General features: G+C 38.3%; 1 pseudogene; it reads right to left on the bottom strand.

Annotated features, from left to right (window-relative positions):
• Positions 1–10,768: 10,768 nt before the first annotated feature.
• LOC105260837 lies at positions 10,769–12,578 on the bottom strand (annotated as a pseudogene).
• Between the last annotated feature and the right edge of the window lie 1,795 nt (positions 12,579–14,373).

Below are 14,373 nucleotides of genomic sequence, written 5' to 3'. Positions count from 1 at the left end.
TTACTGGACCTTAGTTTCCAGATCTGGAAAATGTTAATGATAATCCTTTCTCTGCCTCCTCATAAGAATGCTGTCACGATTAAAATAGTAGCTTCCTCCTTTGTAAATTGAGAGTTGTAAATTAGAGCAATTCTTAACCAGGGCAGTCCAAGAATCCCCATGAAATTTTGCAGATTTGTAGGTATATGTTCATTTGTACATCTTTCTGAGCATGAGGTCTGTAGCTTTTGTCAGATTCTCAAATTGGCAAGTGACCCAAAGAAGGTTAAGAAACACTGGATTTGAGAATCTCTAACATCCTTTCTACTCTTAAATTCAAATTTCATTCTCCCTCTCTGAATAATATATATGAAAGCACTTTGAAAGACTGCTAAACAAATGCAAAGTATCATTCTCCATCTCTCTTTATGGATGTAGCCTATGTAAAAGTCATAGCCTTACTTGAAAAGGTGATATTATATTATGTTGCATGGATTATTGAATAAACATATTGCCTGGGGGAAGTCCTCAAATACAAGGTTCGGTATTGGACCCCTAGGAGAATTAGAGTGTGTCACAGAGGTTCAGAGAAAATAGAAGGAAATCTAGGTGAGAGTGCAAAAATATTTTAACATAGATTTAGTGGAGTTTAGTGGGGAAACTCTAAACTAGTAATTAAACTAGCGTGAGGCTATTGATCTAGTTCTAGTCTAGATTTTGACACCTATAGCTGTGTCTCAATTTCTTCTACTCTAAAATGATTTTACTAATTCATACTTCACAGGATTTGGGGGAAATTAAGTTATTTAGTTAGATTAAATTACTTAGTATAGGTGAAAGTGTTTTTAGTCAACTGTACAGTGTTACAGAAAAGCAAAAGTTTTCTATTCAAAGGAGGAAATTCCCACTATTCAGGATTTCCTGATTATGAAGGGGAGTCACGTTAGGGAGGGCACATTGGGTTAGACTACTCTTCACCAGTCAAAAAAACCTGCATAAGCAGAAAGTTGTGTTGTTGGTTTTTTTTTTTTTTTTTTTTTTTTAATTTTTAAAACACGCTTATTTTTGAGAGAGAGCAAGAGCACAGGGGAGGTGCAGAGAGAGAGAGGGAGATAAAGGATCCAAAGGGAGCTGTACACGGACAGCAGATGTGGGGCTCAAACTCAAGAACCATGAGATCATGACCTGAGCTGAAATCAGAAGTTTAACCGACTGAGCCACTCAGGTGCCCCGGAAGGTTTTTAATCTAAGCAATCATTGACATGGGTTTCAGTTTACCTGTTTTTTTTTTTTTTTTTTTTTGGATTTGCATCAGAACGGAATGAAAAGAACATTTGGTTCTAGAACTTGTTTGCTTTCTTACTGAGAGTATGAGTTTGTAGGTAGAGATAGAGATGGGATTTCATGAATTTTTATATTTACAGCCCTATGCAGGTACTCAATGAAGTCAATTCCATTGAATGCCCTTGGGCTGGTTACTTTCTCTAAGCAATGTTTCCTCTATTTGTAGGGATAATAGCAATTAAAAAAAATCCAGGCTACCATTTATTGAGTACTTTGTACCAAGTACGTTACATATGTTATTTTGTTTTAGCTTCACAGCAACCCTGTGAAATATATCCCCATTTAAAGATGAGGACTCTGAAGTTCACACAAGATAAGCGACTTAATACTAATAACATAACTGCCTTACAAATTTATTGGAAAGATAAAATTATGTAATGTACTTGATCATACTTTAAAAACTATTTAGGCTACATAAATGTAATGATGCTACTACTGCTTTTTGTTTTTTGATCCTTTTGTCAGTTGCTCTAGCTTCAAAGAGTTATACTTATCAGTAAACATCTCCCCATTGAATCAAGAGGGTTCTTTGACAGAAGATTTAAGGTACATTGTGTCCCAGAAATGCAGATTTGGTGATGGAAGAAAATGGTTTTTGCTAGGTTATTTTTTCTAATGTTTATTTATTTTTGACAGAGAGCCGGGGGTGGGGTAGGAGCAGAGAGAGAGAGGGACAGAGGATCTGAAGTCCGCTATGTGCTGACAGCAGCAATCCTGATACAGGGCTAGAACTCATGAACTGTGAGATCATGACCCTGAGCCAAAGTGGGACGCTCAACCAACTAAGCCACCCAGGTGCCCCTATTCCTAGGTTATTTTTGATTGTGACACACCTATTGTGTCACCAAATAGCTGCTGCTGGGAGCTGAAAGAGAGAAGGAAGAAGCAGAACCATGAATGGTTGATGAATAAGACCCTTTGTAAATATTTTGCCTGGAGCTCCCCCCACCTCCTCACTATTCAAATAGATTAAGATCATAAAAACCAAGACATTCAGACCTAAAGCTAAGATTCAAGGTTGGAGTATCATCAATTTTATGAGTGTAAAACTAGTAATCTTTGTGGGACCAAGGCTGTGAGTTTGCTCTGAATATCTTGGTTTTGTGGAGCTGAGATTCATATTCACTATAAATATGCAACATTGAAATACTTTAAAGCTTCAAAACATAACAAACACAGACTTATAATTATAGAAAGCCACTAACTACTAGCCTGTCATTAGAGGAAGGAGTGGTAAAGTCAGGTTAGAGGAAAACTGCTGATTACCAAGGAGAGTTACCTTTTATTTCTGACAACTTATTTCTCCTTGGTTTTAAAAATACCTTTTTATGAAACAATTTGATTTTGTGCAATTTTTTTCTACTTAAAAAATTTATTAGGCGACCTGGTAGAAGAATTTGATCCTTTATTGCACCTCTACACATTCACTAATAATGATGGAAGATTTTTTGGTTGTCTAGTTTATCTGAGAGAGAAATGAGACACACCATAAGAGAGGGTGGGGAATCTGGGCTCAGTGCCCAGGATTTTTCTTTGCTATTTGGATCACTGTGTTTGCTAGAATATTTAATTAATCCCACTCTTGGAGTAATGCTTATTGCTGATGGCCATTGCTGAACTGAAATATTAAACCATATGTAATATATCTCCAATAAAATTTAGATTTAAAAGCCCTAAATGATGTATGTATTTGACAGTCCTTAATGAAAACTGACTAAAGGAATTTCAGAGAATGGATAGGCTTAACAGTAACTTCTTTTCATTCATGTGGAAGCAAGTTCAGGATTATAAAATTAAACATAGGGAATTAGCGCAATATTTGGAGTAGGATTGTACCAATTCTTGAATATATAGGTTGTTGTTGTTGTTTAAGTTTTGGCTCTTCTCCCATATCTCTGGTGAAGGCCTTTCCTGAAGTTCTTTAAGACCAGTTCTTTTTGGAGTACATTTTAGCCATAGTTAGACCATCAGGGGATTCTCTGATAATTCTCTTTTGAGTAATTCAATACATGGCATGATTTTCTCTTATTATTGAACCGATGCCTCAGCAAAGGGTTAGAGGAATTCTGCTGTTTGTAGCAAAAATCTTGTGCCAAGAGCATTAACCTTGAAGTTCTATACACTTTGCAGGTCAGGCAATTACCACAGTTATCCTATTTACTTATTTAAGGATGTGGCAAGAAGAGCTTCCAAAAAATGGACTGATAAATGTGAGTGGAGGGGAAAAAATCAATTTCTTTTTTTGAAAGGATAGATCCAGAATTGTAATGATGGAAAGAATTCTAAGATTCAGTTAAAATGTCTCTTGAACAGGTCAGGACAAATAGCCTGACGTATTGGAGTATGCCTGTGCAGTCAAGAGGGATAGAATGCTTGAAATGAGACAGTACTTAAGAATTTGATCAAATCCATTGGTCTTCAAACTTTGTAAAGGCTTGAGTTCCTTTATTCAAACAAAATCTCATATACTTAATATGTAAAACAGGTTTAAGGGGAGCTATTCTCCTTGAAGCTGAAGAGGTCGCACCTGTTCATATGCTTTGCCTTCTTCCTTCCTTCTGAACTTTGAAAATCAGTCATCTAATCCAACTCTCTCATTTGACAAATATGAACATTCATTTCCAAGAGGAGTGAAGTGATTTGTCCAAGGTTGTATAATAAAAAAGTGTCAGGGTTGATTCTCAGACCAGTGCTCTGCTCTATTATGTAACTTTGTACTTGAGACACTCTGCTTCTTGCTTGGAACTTGGGGAAGAGAGCAATTAGGGAATACTAGATAAAATACTAGGGAATACTAGGGAAAAGTAATATGATTGTGAAGACGAGTGGATAACATGGGTCACAAATACTGTTCTCTGAGCCTAGAGCTCAACCATCCGTCGGACAGCTATTTGTTGATTGTCTGTTATGTACAAGGAATGGCTTTAGGCTACAAGGAAGTGCAAGATTCCACAATAAAAGAAGAAATAATGTCTTTACTGTTCTTTGCCTTATATTTTCTCCTTAAAAATGTGAACAAAGTGATGGGATGCCTGGGTGGCTCAGTCAGTTAAGCCTCAGACTTAGGTCATGATCTCATGGTTCGTGAGTTAAAGCCCCACATCCAGCTCTCTGGTGTCAGTGCAGAGACCACTTTAGATCCTCTGTCCCTCTGTCTCTCTCTGCTCCTCCCCTGCTTGTGTTATCTTTCTCTCTCTCAAAAAATAAATAAACATTAAAAAAAATAAATAAGAATGTGAACAAAGTGATAATTTAGAGAATACATATCAGATATTCACCACATAGGCATAGACTGTGGAGACAGACCACATGGTTTGGAAGTCTGTCCCTGACACTTACCTTGGGCAAATTACTTAACTTCTCAGTACTTCGGTTTTCTCATCTGTAAAGTAGGAATAATAAATTACCTGCATCAGAGAATTGTGAGGGTGAAATATGTACTTACATATAACTTAGAAAGTACTTGGCACCTAGTAAATACTAGGTGAATCTTAGTTATGATTATCATATCTTATGTCACTCAGAACGACAATTTAAGGGTCTCCTCTTAGTGTTTTGGTTTTTTCTTATGCATATTATTAAAGAAATAATATGGAAATTATATTCTGAATATATAAGTTACCAAAGCATTATCAATTCAATTTGGTAATCTTCATTTCTTATTTTATGCAGTGGTGTGTTTAATGCTATGTACTTGTCTTAGTAATTTTGGGCTACTATAACAAAGTACCATAGACAGGGTGGCCTGTAAACAACAGAAATTTATTTCTCACAGTCTGGAGGTTGGAAGTCTAAGATTAGAGTTCTGGCATGAATCCTTGTGAGGGCCCTCTTCTGGGTTGCAGACTGCCAGCTTCTCATTGTACCTGACATGGAGGAAAGAGCAGAGAGATGGAACAAGTTCTTTTGTCTATTCTTCTAAGGGTGCTAATCCTACTCATGAGGACTTTACTCTCATGACCCAGTTACCTCTCGAAGGCCCCTCCTCCTAACACAATCACATTGGGGGTTTAGGATTTCAGCGTATGAATTTTGGGGGAACACAATCATTCCATTTATAATAATGCTTTAAGTTTAATGATAGTTCTTATACTATATATACTACATGCAGTATGATATACTTCACTTATTCATGACTCCTAAGATGCTTTGTACATCTTAAAAGGGAATCTTGATAATTAAAAATATATGGCACTTGCCAGTGATAACCTTGTACATTACTTATTCTTTTCAATACATATGCTATCTTCTCAAATAAAAAGTAATACTGTGGGCATGGACAAGGTCATATGTTTCTCTTCATGTTTCTAGAGTGTAGCCTTGTTCCTTGCACATAGAAGGCAATCAACAGATGTTTGCTATGTCATGAGTTCTGCTGTTAATGACATCTCTTCTCAATTTTAGTTTTTCTTTTTCTAATTTTAAACTGTCAGCCTAATTATAATATCTTTTATACTAATTTTTCTTTGTTCCACTGGATCTGAGGTTCATAAATTTGTTGAACCATGAATAAAAGCAAAAAGCTAGCACATGTAGGTAAGAGCCATATGCATTGCTTTAATGAATAGTCATAGTGACATATGGAGGAGGACTGCCCGATTAATTATTGGATTTGATGGAGTTGCTGCCTGCCTGAATGAGTTAGTCCAGGGGCCAATTTATAGTGGCAAAATTCTGTGATGGGCTGGTCTGACCGATAAACAAAGTAAATAAATGAGCCAAGTTGACTCAGTAGCCCAGATAATTTGCTAGATTAGCATGAAAATATTATATTGCTTCTTAACAAGAAGATTTGCCTACATTTTGGAATTATGTAGAATTTCATGGTGAGATCCCATTTACATGTGTTTTCAATAACTTAAAATTTTTTTAATGTTTATTTATTTTTGAGACAGAAAGAGACAGATCATGAGCAGGGAAGGGGCAGAGAGAGAAGGAGACACAGAATCCGAAACAGGCTCCAGGCTCTGAGCTGTCAACACAGAGCCCAACGCAGGGCTCGAACTCACAAACCATGAGGTCGTGACCTGAGCCGAAGTCAGACACTTAGGTCTGAACCACTCAGATGCCCCGTGTTTTCAGTAATTTAATAAATTTCTTCAACACATATAAACAGAATGTTTTAGTTCTTTAGAACCAATGGTGTGAATTGTCAGTCATGTTAATAGTCAAATAAACAGGTGTTTTTTAGACTTTTTTTTTGACTTTTTAAAGTAGTGAAAACCATGAGTACTAGGGAAAACAAATTAAAATTCCACAGGATATAAATTGAAAAGTGTTTTCTTCCTGCCACTGCTAACTCCCTTGTACTTCTTTCCTAACAATAAACAGTGTTACACATTAAAAAAATACTCTTCCATGAGGGTTGATGGGGGTGGGAGGAAGGGGAGGGTGGGTGATGGGTATTGAAGAAGGCATCTTTTGGGATGAGCACTGGGTGTTGTATGGAAACCACCTTGACAATAAATTTCGTATATTAAAAAAAAATACTCTTCCAGGGGCTCCTGGGTGGCTTAGTCAGTTAAGCGTTGGACTCTTGATTTTGGCTCAGGTCATGATCTCATGGTTCATGAATTCAGCCCCAAGTTGGGCTCTGTGTTGAGCATGGAGCCTGCTTGGAATACTCTCTCTCCTCTCCCCTGCTTGCTCTCTGTATCCTTCTCAAAAAAAAAAAAAAAAAAAACCTTAAAAAAATAAAGTAAACAATAAAAAAGAATTCTTCCAGATATTTTTTGTGTATTTACACAAGCAGGATCATATTTACCTATATTCTTACAATATGCTTTGTCCCCTTAACAACATATCATAGACTTCTTCCCATATCAGAACATATAGATCTACCTCATTAAAAAATAATTGTGTAATATTCATCTCTATGAATGTATCAAAAGTTAACAACTTCATGTTAATGGACAGTGTTTTGCCATTACAATCAATGCTTCAGTGATCATCTTTTTTTTAATTTTAGTTTTAATTAATTTTTTAAAAATTTACATCCAAATTAGTTAGCATATAGTGCAACAATGATTTCAGGAGTAGATTCCTTAATGCCCCTTACCCATTTAGCCCATCCCCCCTCCCACAACCCCTCCAGTAACCCTCCGTTTGTTCTCCATATTTAAGAGTCTCTTATGTTTTGTCCTCCTCCCTGTTTTTATATTATTTTTGTTTCCCAGTGATCATCCTTTAAATAACATCTCTGTGTGCTGGTGAGATTTATCTGTAGGATAAATTTCTTGAAGTACAATTGGGCAGAAAGAAAGTGCATTTGGGGCGCCTGGGTGGCTCAGTCAGTTGAGTGTCCAAATCTTGATTTCGGCTCAGGTCATGATCCCAGGGTTGTAGGATCGAGCCCCATGTTGGGCTCTGCACTGACAGTGAGGAGCCTGCTTGGAGCTTTCTCTCCCTCTCCCTCTGCCACTGCCCTGTGCTCTCTCTCTCTCTCTCTCTCAAAACAAATAAATAAACTTTTAAAAAGTGCATTTGAATTTTAAATAGATATTGCCAACTCACTCAAAATAATACATAAAAATGTCTGTTTCCTTATTTGATGTTTTGCTAACAGTTTGTTTAAAAATTTTTATCTTTTAATAGGCATTTAGTTTTTCTGCTGCTCATGATTTCTGCTACCCAAATGTCTTTGGAGAACTATCTCTTTCCCACGTAGTTGATGGGATTCCATTAGGAATAGGCCAGGTGACTCAGTTCTGGCAATGAAGAGTATCAGTTCTTCCTGATAACTAATGACTTTTTTTTTTTAATGCCTTTATTTTTTACAGTTTTATTGAGATATAATTGACGAAATTGTATGTATCTAAAAGGTATAGTGTGGTGACTTGCTCGACATATGTATTGTGTAATGATTGTGGCAATCAAGTTAGTTAACACATCCTCACCTCACATAGTTATTCTTCCTAATAACATTGTTGTCTAGAGGAGGAAGAGCATGACCTAAGTTGTTCCAATGCCCATAACTCATATGGGAGCACCAGAAGGAGGCACTCTTTTGCTGGACTGAAACCTGGGAGAATGTAGACATGAGTTGCTGGCTGGTACATTGCCTTCTTGTTGCATACCAGTGAAGTTGAAACAACAGTGAAGTGTGGTGGAGCATAAAGCTGAGAAATGGAGGCAGATGGTGCCTTCTAGATCAAGTTTAGATGAAAGTCAGAAAAGTCTACCTCTACACATTCACAAGTGCATGGGGACATTTGCCCTAAATTCTGACTTTTTTCTTAATGATGATTGTCAGGAAATATGTTCTCTTTGGCACCTGTTTCTCTATCCCAGCCTGTTTTGTTGTTGTTGTTTGTTTTAACTGCCTATACCCTAGAAGTGAGTCTGTGTGACATTAGACTTACCACTCTTTTCTCTCTGGGCCTGTTTTCCTCATTCAAAAAAAGCAATAGGAAGTAGAGGGTAGGCATGATCTAAGGTAACTTTCATCTCTGCCATTCTGGTTCAACTGTGTTTCCCTGGATTCTGATCCTATAGGTGCCCAGGAGAGTATCTAGTCTGGTTGTTTTTCTCCACGTGTCTTAGCTTTAATTTGAGTGCCAGCTTCCAGCCTTACCTGTTTCAGTTCTGCTCCTGCTGCTGTTCCCTGGCTTTCTAGAAGATCCCAGTACAGAGAGTAAAAGTGAAGTCTCAAGACCAGCCAGGCTCCTGGCTTCATGTCATAGCTCTACCACTTATTGGTCATATGACCTTGGTCAAAGTACTTCACTTTTCCATACCTCAACTTCCTCCTCTTTATAAAGGTTCTTGTTAGTGTTAAGGGGATTTTAGATGTAATACTTTCTCAGTCTGTTTTTTTTTAAGTTTATTTATTTATTTTGAGGCAGAGGGCACAAGTGGGGGAGGAGCAGAGAGAGGAGACAGAGAATCCCAAGCAGGCTCTGTGCTGTCAGTGCAGAGCCCGACACGGGGCTCAATCTCACAAACAGTGAGATCTTGACCTGAGCCAAAATCAAGAGTCTGGTACTTAACTGACTGAGCCACTCAGGCACCCCAATACTTTCTCAACATCCAAATACTTTATCACAACACCCAAATCTAATTCAGGTTCTGGTACATTTTATGTTCTTAAAACTGTCAATTCTTTTTTGCAAAGTACTTCACATTAGCAAGTTGAGTAATTCACACTGGCAGATACAAAAACAACAGTTAAGTCCAAAGAGATTGAAATGACTTGCTTAAAATCACACTGAGAGTAAATGACAGAGTCAGGATTCAAAATCAGATTTATTGGCTCCAAATCTCTGTGCTTCTCACTATTCTCAGCAGTGATAACCCATATCTTATTTATTGGAGGACTTTAATACTCTCCTGATGCTTATGGAGATGTCCATCCTCCACCTTGGAATCTGGTTGGCTTGTTCTTTCTCAGGCAGGCATGTCTTAATGGGTTTCCTCATCTAAACCCACCCATTCTGTTAGATAATCAAATAAAAATGTATCCTCACCTTCCCCAGAAAGAATTAGGACTAGTATTAAATCTGGACACTACTGTACTTTCAGAGCCTTTGTTTTCCAAGGCAAAATGGTTAGTGGAAAGCTAACTGGGTCTAGTTCTGATCCATTAATTCTTTCCTTTAGTAATTGTATGGCCTTGGCCAACTCAATTAATTTCTCTGGGCCTCAGTTTCTTTTATTTGTCAAGTAAGGATAATAATGTTACTAATATCTGCTTTATAAGATAACTGTGATGCTGGAAGTAAAGTATGGTAAGTGCTTGGTTATAGTACACATTCAATAAGTCACTGTTATGGTCAACAATAGTTACTTCAGCTTGTGGGAGACTGAGCTGTTATGGCCCTAAAGAGATTTGATATTATTTGGGGGCTACTCTCTGAGTATATAGTCTTTCAGTTGTGTTTGGGAGAGGGTGGGGGAAGAGAGTAGTCTGGTGAGAAGGGCACACATTTTGGATTTAGGTAGATCTATATTTGGATCTGATTGTGGCAGTTACCAGTTGTGCAAACAGGCAGGTTATTTAATCACTTTGAGCTGCAACCTCTTCATTTGAAAACCAGGGAAAATAATGCCAATTTCACAGAGGCTATTGAAGCAACTGAAATAGCATATGTAAAGCATGGCAGTGATTTTGAAAATTATTTGTCCTTAAAAAAAATAAAGAAATAAAAAATAAAAAATAATAAAAATATTTGTCCTCCATAAGGCATTGTTAAAGAATGTCCCAACATTATATGTCATTGTGTTCCTCTTTGTGCTATTAGCACTTAGTGCTGCTATCACATGGTAGGAACTAAAAAAATATTTGCTGAGCTCTCTAAAGATCTCTAATAAAATCTTTGAAAAAGAAAAAAAAATTTGTTGAACTGAATGGGCCCTTGAGTTGAACAGTAAAAACATTTTACACCCAAAGTTGTTTGTTTGTTTGTTTGTTTGTTTTTAAGAAACTGATATTTATTTTCTATCCACCTTATTTCCACATTCTGTTTTGGAGCCTGTAGAAGAATTGCTTAACACCACCCAGTGTTGTTCTTACCCATTCAGTGGTCTGAGAATGAGAGCTGCAGACCAGTCTTCAGTGGCAGACGAGGGGCTCTGGTCTGCAGTATGGAACTGCTGGATGGGCACAGAGGCCACCTGCGTGCCTTCAGGCCAGTCAGCAACCTGAGCTCGATAGCAGTAAACTCAAGCAGTTTGCTTGGGCTAGAGATGTCCACTCACCCTGAAATTCCTCCTTGGTCATGGCCTTTTCAGCAGTGGCCTGCTCTTTCTTTTCTATCTCTTTAGAATCTCTGTAGAAATAGATCAGGCATGATCTCCCATGGGTGTGCATGAGGGATGGTGGCACAGGTGCACAGAACTTCCCGCACCATCATGTACCACACGAGCCCCACTGAGCTCTCTTGTTGTTGCACAGGATGGCAATGTGCACATAGCATGGGGGAGAGTCTGTGATACACAGAGCAGTGGTTGGCAGGTTAACATAAGATGCCTCCATGGGAGGCTGGTGGTCAGCCCTGGGCTCAGTAACCACCAGAAGATGTGGTTCTTGGAAGTCTGCCTGGATCTGGTTATTGAAAGTTGTGGGAGTGAAGTACCCAGCAGTAGGAGTGGCTACAGTGGCACCAGCAAAATTCAGGACAGCCCACTGGCCGGTGTTCCTGGAGGACGTGACACTGACACCAACTGGGTTTTCAATGGTAACAATGGCGCAAGCCATCAGTGGAAGCTTCTTCCAGGTCCCCTTCAGATTTATGATGTAGATGCCATCACTTTAACTTTTGTAGATGTACTGTTCCATTTGGAAGTCAGAGTTGGTGCCACCTAAGTAGGTTCCTGCTGCAAGGAATTTAGGGATATCCTCTTCCTTCATTTGTAGGACATCAGGGGCTCTGGGCACTGTAAAAGTTTCCCTTTAAGTTATTATGGGACCCTATGACCACACCATGTGGACCCCTGTCTGGGTGGTGCAGAGTGGCATACCTAAAGTTTGATCACTGATACGCTCACTCTTCTGTGGCTGGAAATCCTAAAAAAAAGATAAAATGTTAAGGGAGTTATTATGCTGAGTAAAACACCCAGGCTTAGGAACTAGTGTGCCTAAGACCTCAAATTTCTTTCTGGCTCTCAATATGAGAGTCATGATTGTTTCCCTTGCGTCATCCTCTGCATGTGGCTTTTCATCTTACATTCTGGTTTTGCTCCAGGAGACTACACTGTCTTATGCCAGGAACCTGATGAAAGGTCACACTCAGAATGGCCAGGCTGGGAAGAGCTCACTTAACAGCATAGGTCTCTAACTACATTCTCTAGTGCTCTACCTCAGTGAGGTAAAAGCAAGAATGAAAAATTCCAAAGAAGCCTAAAATTTAGATTTTGTCCTGAGAGTATAACTGGAAAGTTTTTTGTTCTGAGTTGTGTAACCAGGAATGGGTGAGTTTCTGTCATTTCCCCACCAAATAAAAAGGAATTTATGACGAATCATTGTTAAATACAGTGATGTGGACTTATTCTTTCCAGCTTAGTGTGACCCATCCCAACCTTTTGCAGCCAGTTTCTTTAAAGACAGCATGAGAAACCTCAGTGTCCTCTGGAGGTGTTTGTAAATGGATGCCAGCCCAGCCTTTATTACACTGGGTTTATATATCATATAATTGCCCATCTTGATATACCTCTTTCAGACTCTGCTTGAGCAAGGGAAAAATGAGTTGAGGATTGTCTTTTACTGCAAATGCTGATCTTTGGTATTTTTTGGTTGACAATGCTTTATCTTTTTCCATGTTGTCGTTGGATTTCTTGAAGTTTTTCCTTTTTTCAGTCTTTTTTTTTTTTTTAATCTACATACATTATGTCGACTTAGGTTGTTATTCACCTAAATTCAATTCAAAGTACCATGGCAAAAATTTACTGAGCACTTGTTCTATATAAAGCATGATGGAGCTGTTTTTTTTTAAAGCTTCAACACAGAGTCTTTAGAGCTGTGGGATCCAATAGGGTAGCTATTATTGACATGTGGCTATTTAAACTTAAATTAATTAAAATTAAATGAAATAAAGATTTTATTTCCTCAGTTTACTAGCCATATTTCAAGTGCTTCATAGCCAAATATGGCTAGTGGCTACTGTATTGGGCATCACAGATAGAGAATGTTTTCATCATTATGGAAAGTTCTCTTGGACAGTGCTGTTATTATAGAGTTTCAGTTATATAGGACTTCAACTCACTACTTGTCTTTCATTTGTGAGATAGTCAAAAACTCATATCTTTCAATGAGAATGTTTTTTAGCAATTCAAATAACACTTATTGAATTTTACTGTTAGGTACTATGGGAAATAAAAGGAAAAATAAAATATGTTTCTTGTCCTCAAGGAACTTAAAAAACATATATGTATCTTAAATTTAATGTTTTTTTAAATGTTTATTTATTTTTGAGAGAGAGAGTGAGCAAGTGATCATGAGTGGGGAGGGACAGAGAGTGAGGGAGACAGAGGATCCAAAGCAGGCTTTGTGTTGACAGCAGACGGCCCTATATGAGGCTCGAATTCACAAACTGTGAGATCATGACCTGAGCTGAAGTTGGACACTTAACCAATTGAGCCACCCAGGTGCCCCAGTAACTTAAAATATATGGAGGAAAACTGGCACATAACACAACTAATGAGATTAATAGGGTAGGATATGCAAAGTGATGTAGTAGAGGCATAATCAAAGTACAATGGACTCGTTTCAAGAGGGATTTCTTTTTTTTTATCATTTAAAAAAATTTATTTATTTATTTTGAGAGAGACTGAGAGTGAGGGAGAGGCAGAAAGAGAGAGAGAGAGAGAGAGAGAGAGAGAGAGAGAGAGAATCCCAAGCAGGCTCCACATTATCAGCATAGAGCCCCACTTGGGGTTTGAGCTCATGACCCGTGAGATCATGACCTGAGCCGAGATCAAGAGTCCATGCTCAACCAGCTGAGCCACCCAGGTGCCTCTGCATTAGAATCTTCATTTGGAAGGGGGCGTTTAGAAAGGAAAGGGCATCAGGAAGGCAGAAAGTCATTTTAGGTGGCAAGGGAAGAATATGAGTAAAGACATGGAATAGGGAAAGCAGTTTTGTCTAAGGCAGGTAATATGGCATAGAGATTAAGAGCATAGCCTCTGGGGACAACCTGTCTGGGCTCAAAAACCTGGCTTTACTTCTTTTTAACACGTAGATTCATCTTTCTAAGTCTGTTTCTTCATCTGTAAAATGGAGCTAATAGTAAAATAGTAGCTATCTAACAGAGAATTTGTAAGGATTCAATAAGATACTGTTTTTGGAGACTTGGCACAGTGCGTGGCTTGTATCAGACCACTAGGTGAGGAACTGGGGGAAAGTGAGCTTGCAAATAACAGAGTCTGCCAACAATGGCTGAATTTAGTGGCTGAAATAAGATAGAAGATAATTTCCCTTTCAGTTAAAAATCTAGAGGTAGGCAATCCAGAATTGATAGGTTGGCTCTCTTCCACAAAGTCGTCAAGGACCCAGTTCCTTCTAACTTTCTGGTACACCATCGCTAGGGCGTGGCCCTTGTCATCAAAGTCCAGGAT

This window comes from Felis catus, chromosome C1 (assembly GCF_018350175.1).
Source record: "Felis catus isolate Fca126 chromosome C1, F.catus_Fca126_mat1.0, whole genome shotgun sequence".
Taxonomy (NCBI): Eukaryota; Metazoa; Chordata; class Mammalia; order Carnivora; family Felidae; genus Felis; species Felis catus.
This window is presented reverse-complemented; position numbering and strand designations above follow the sequence as displayed.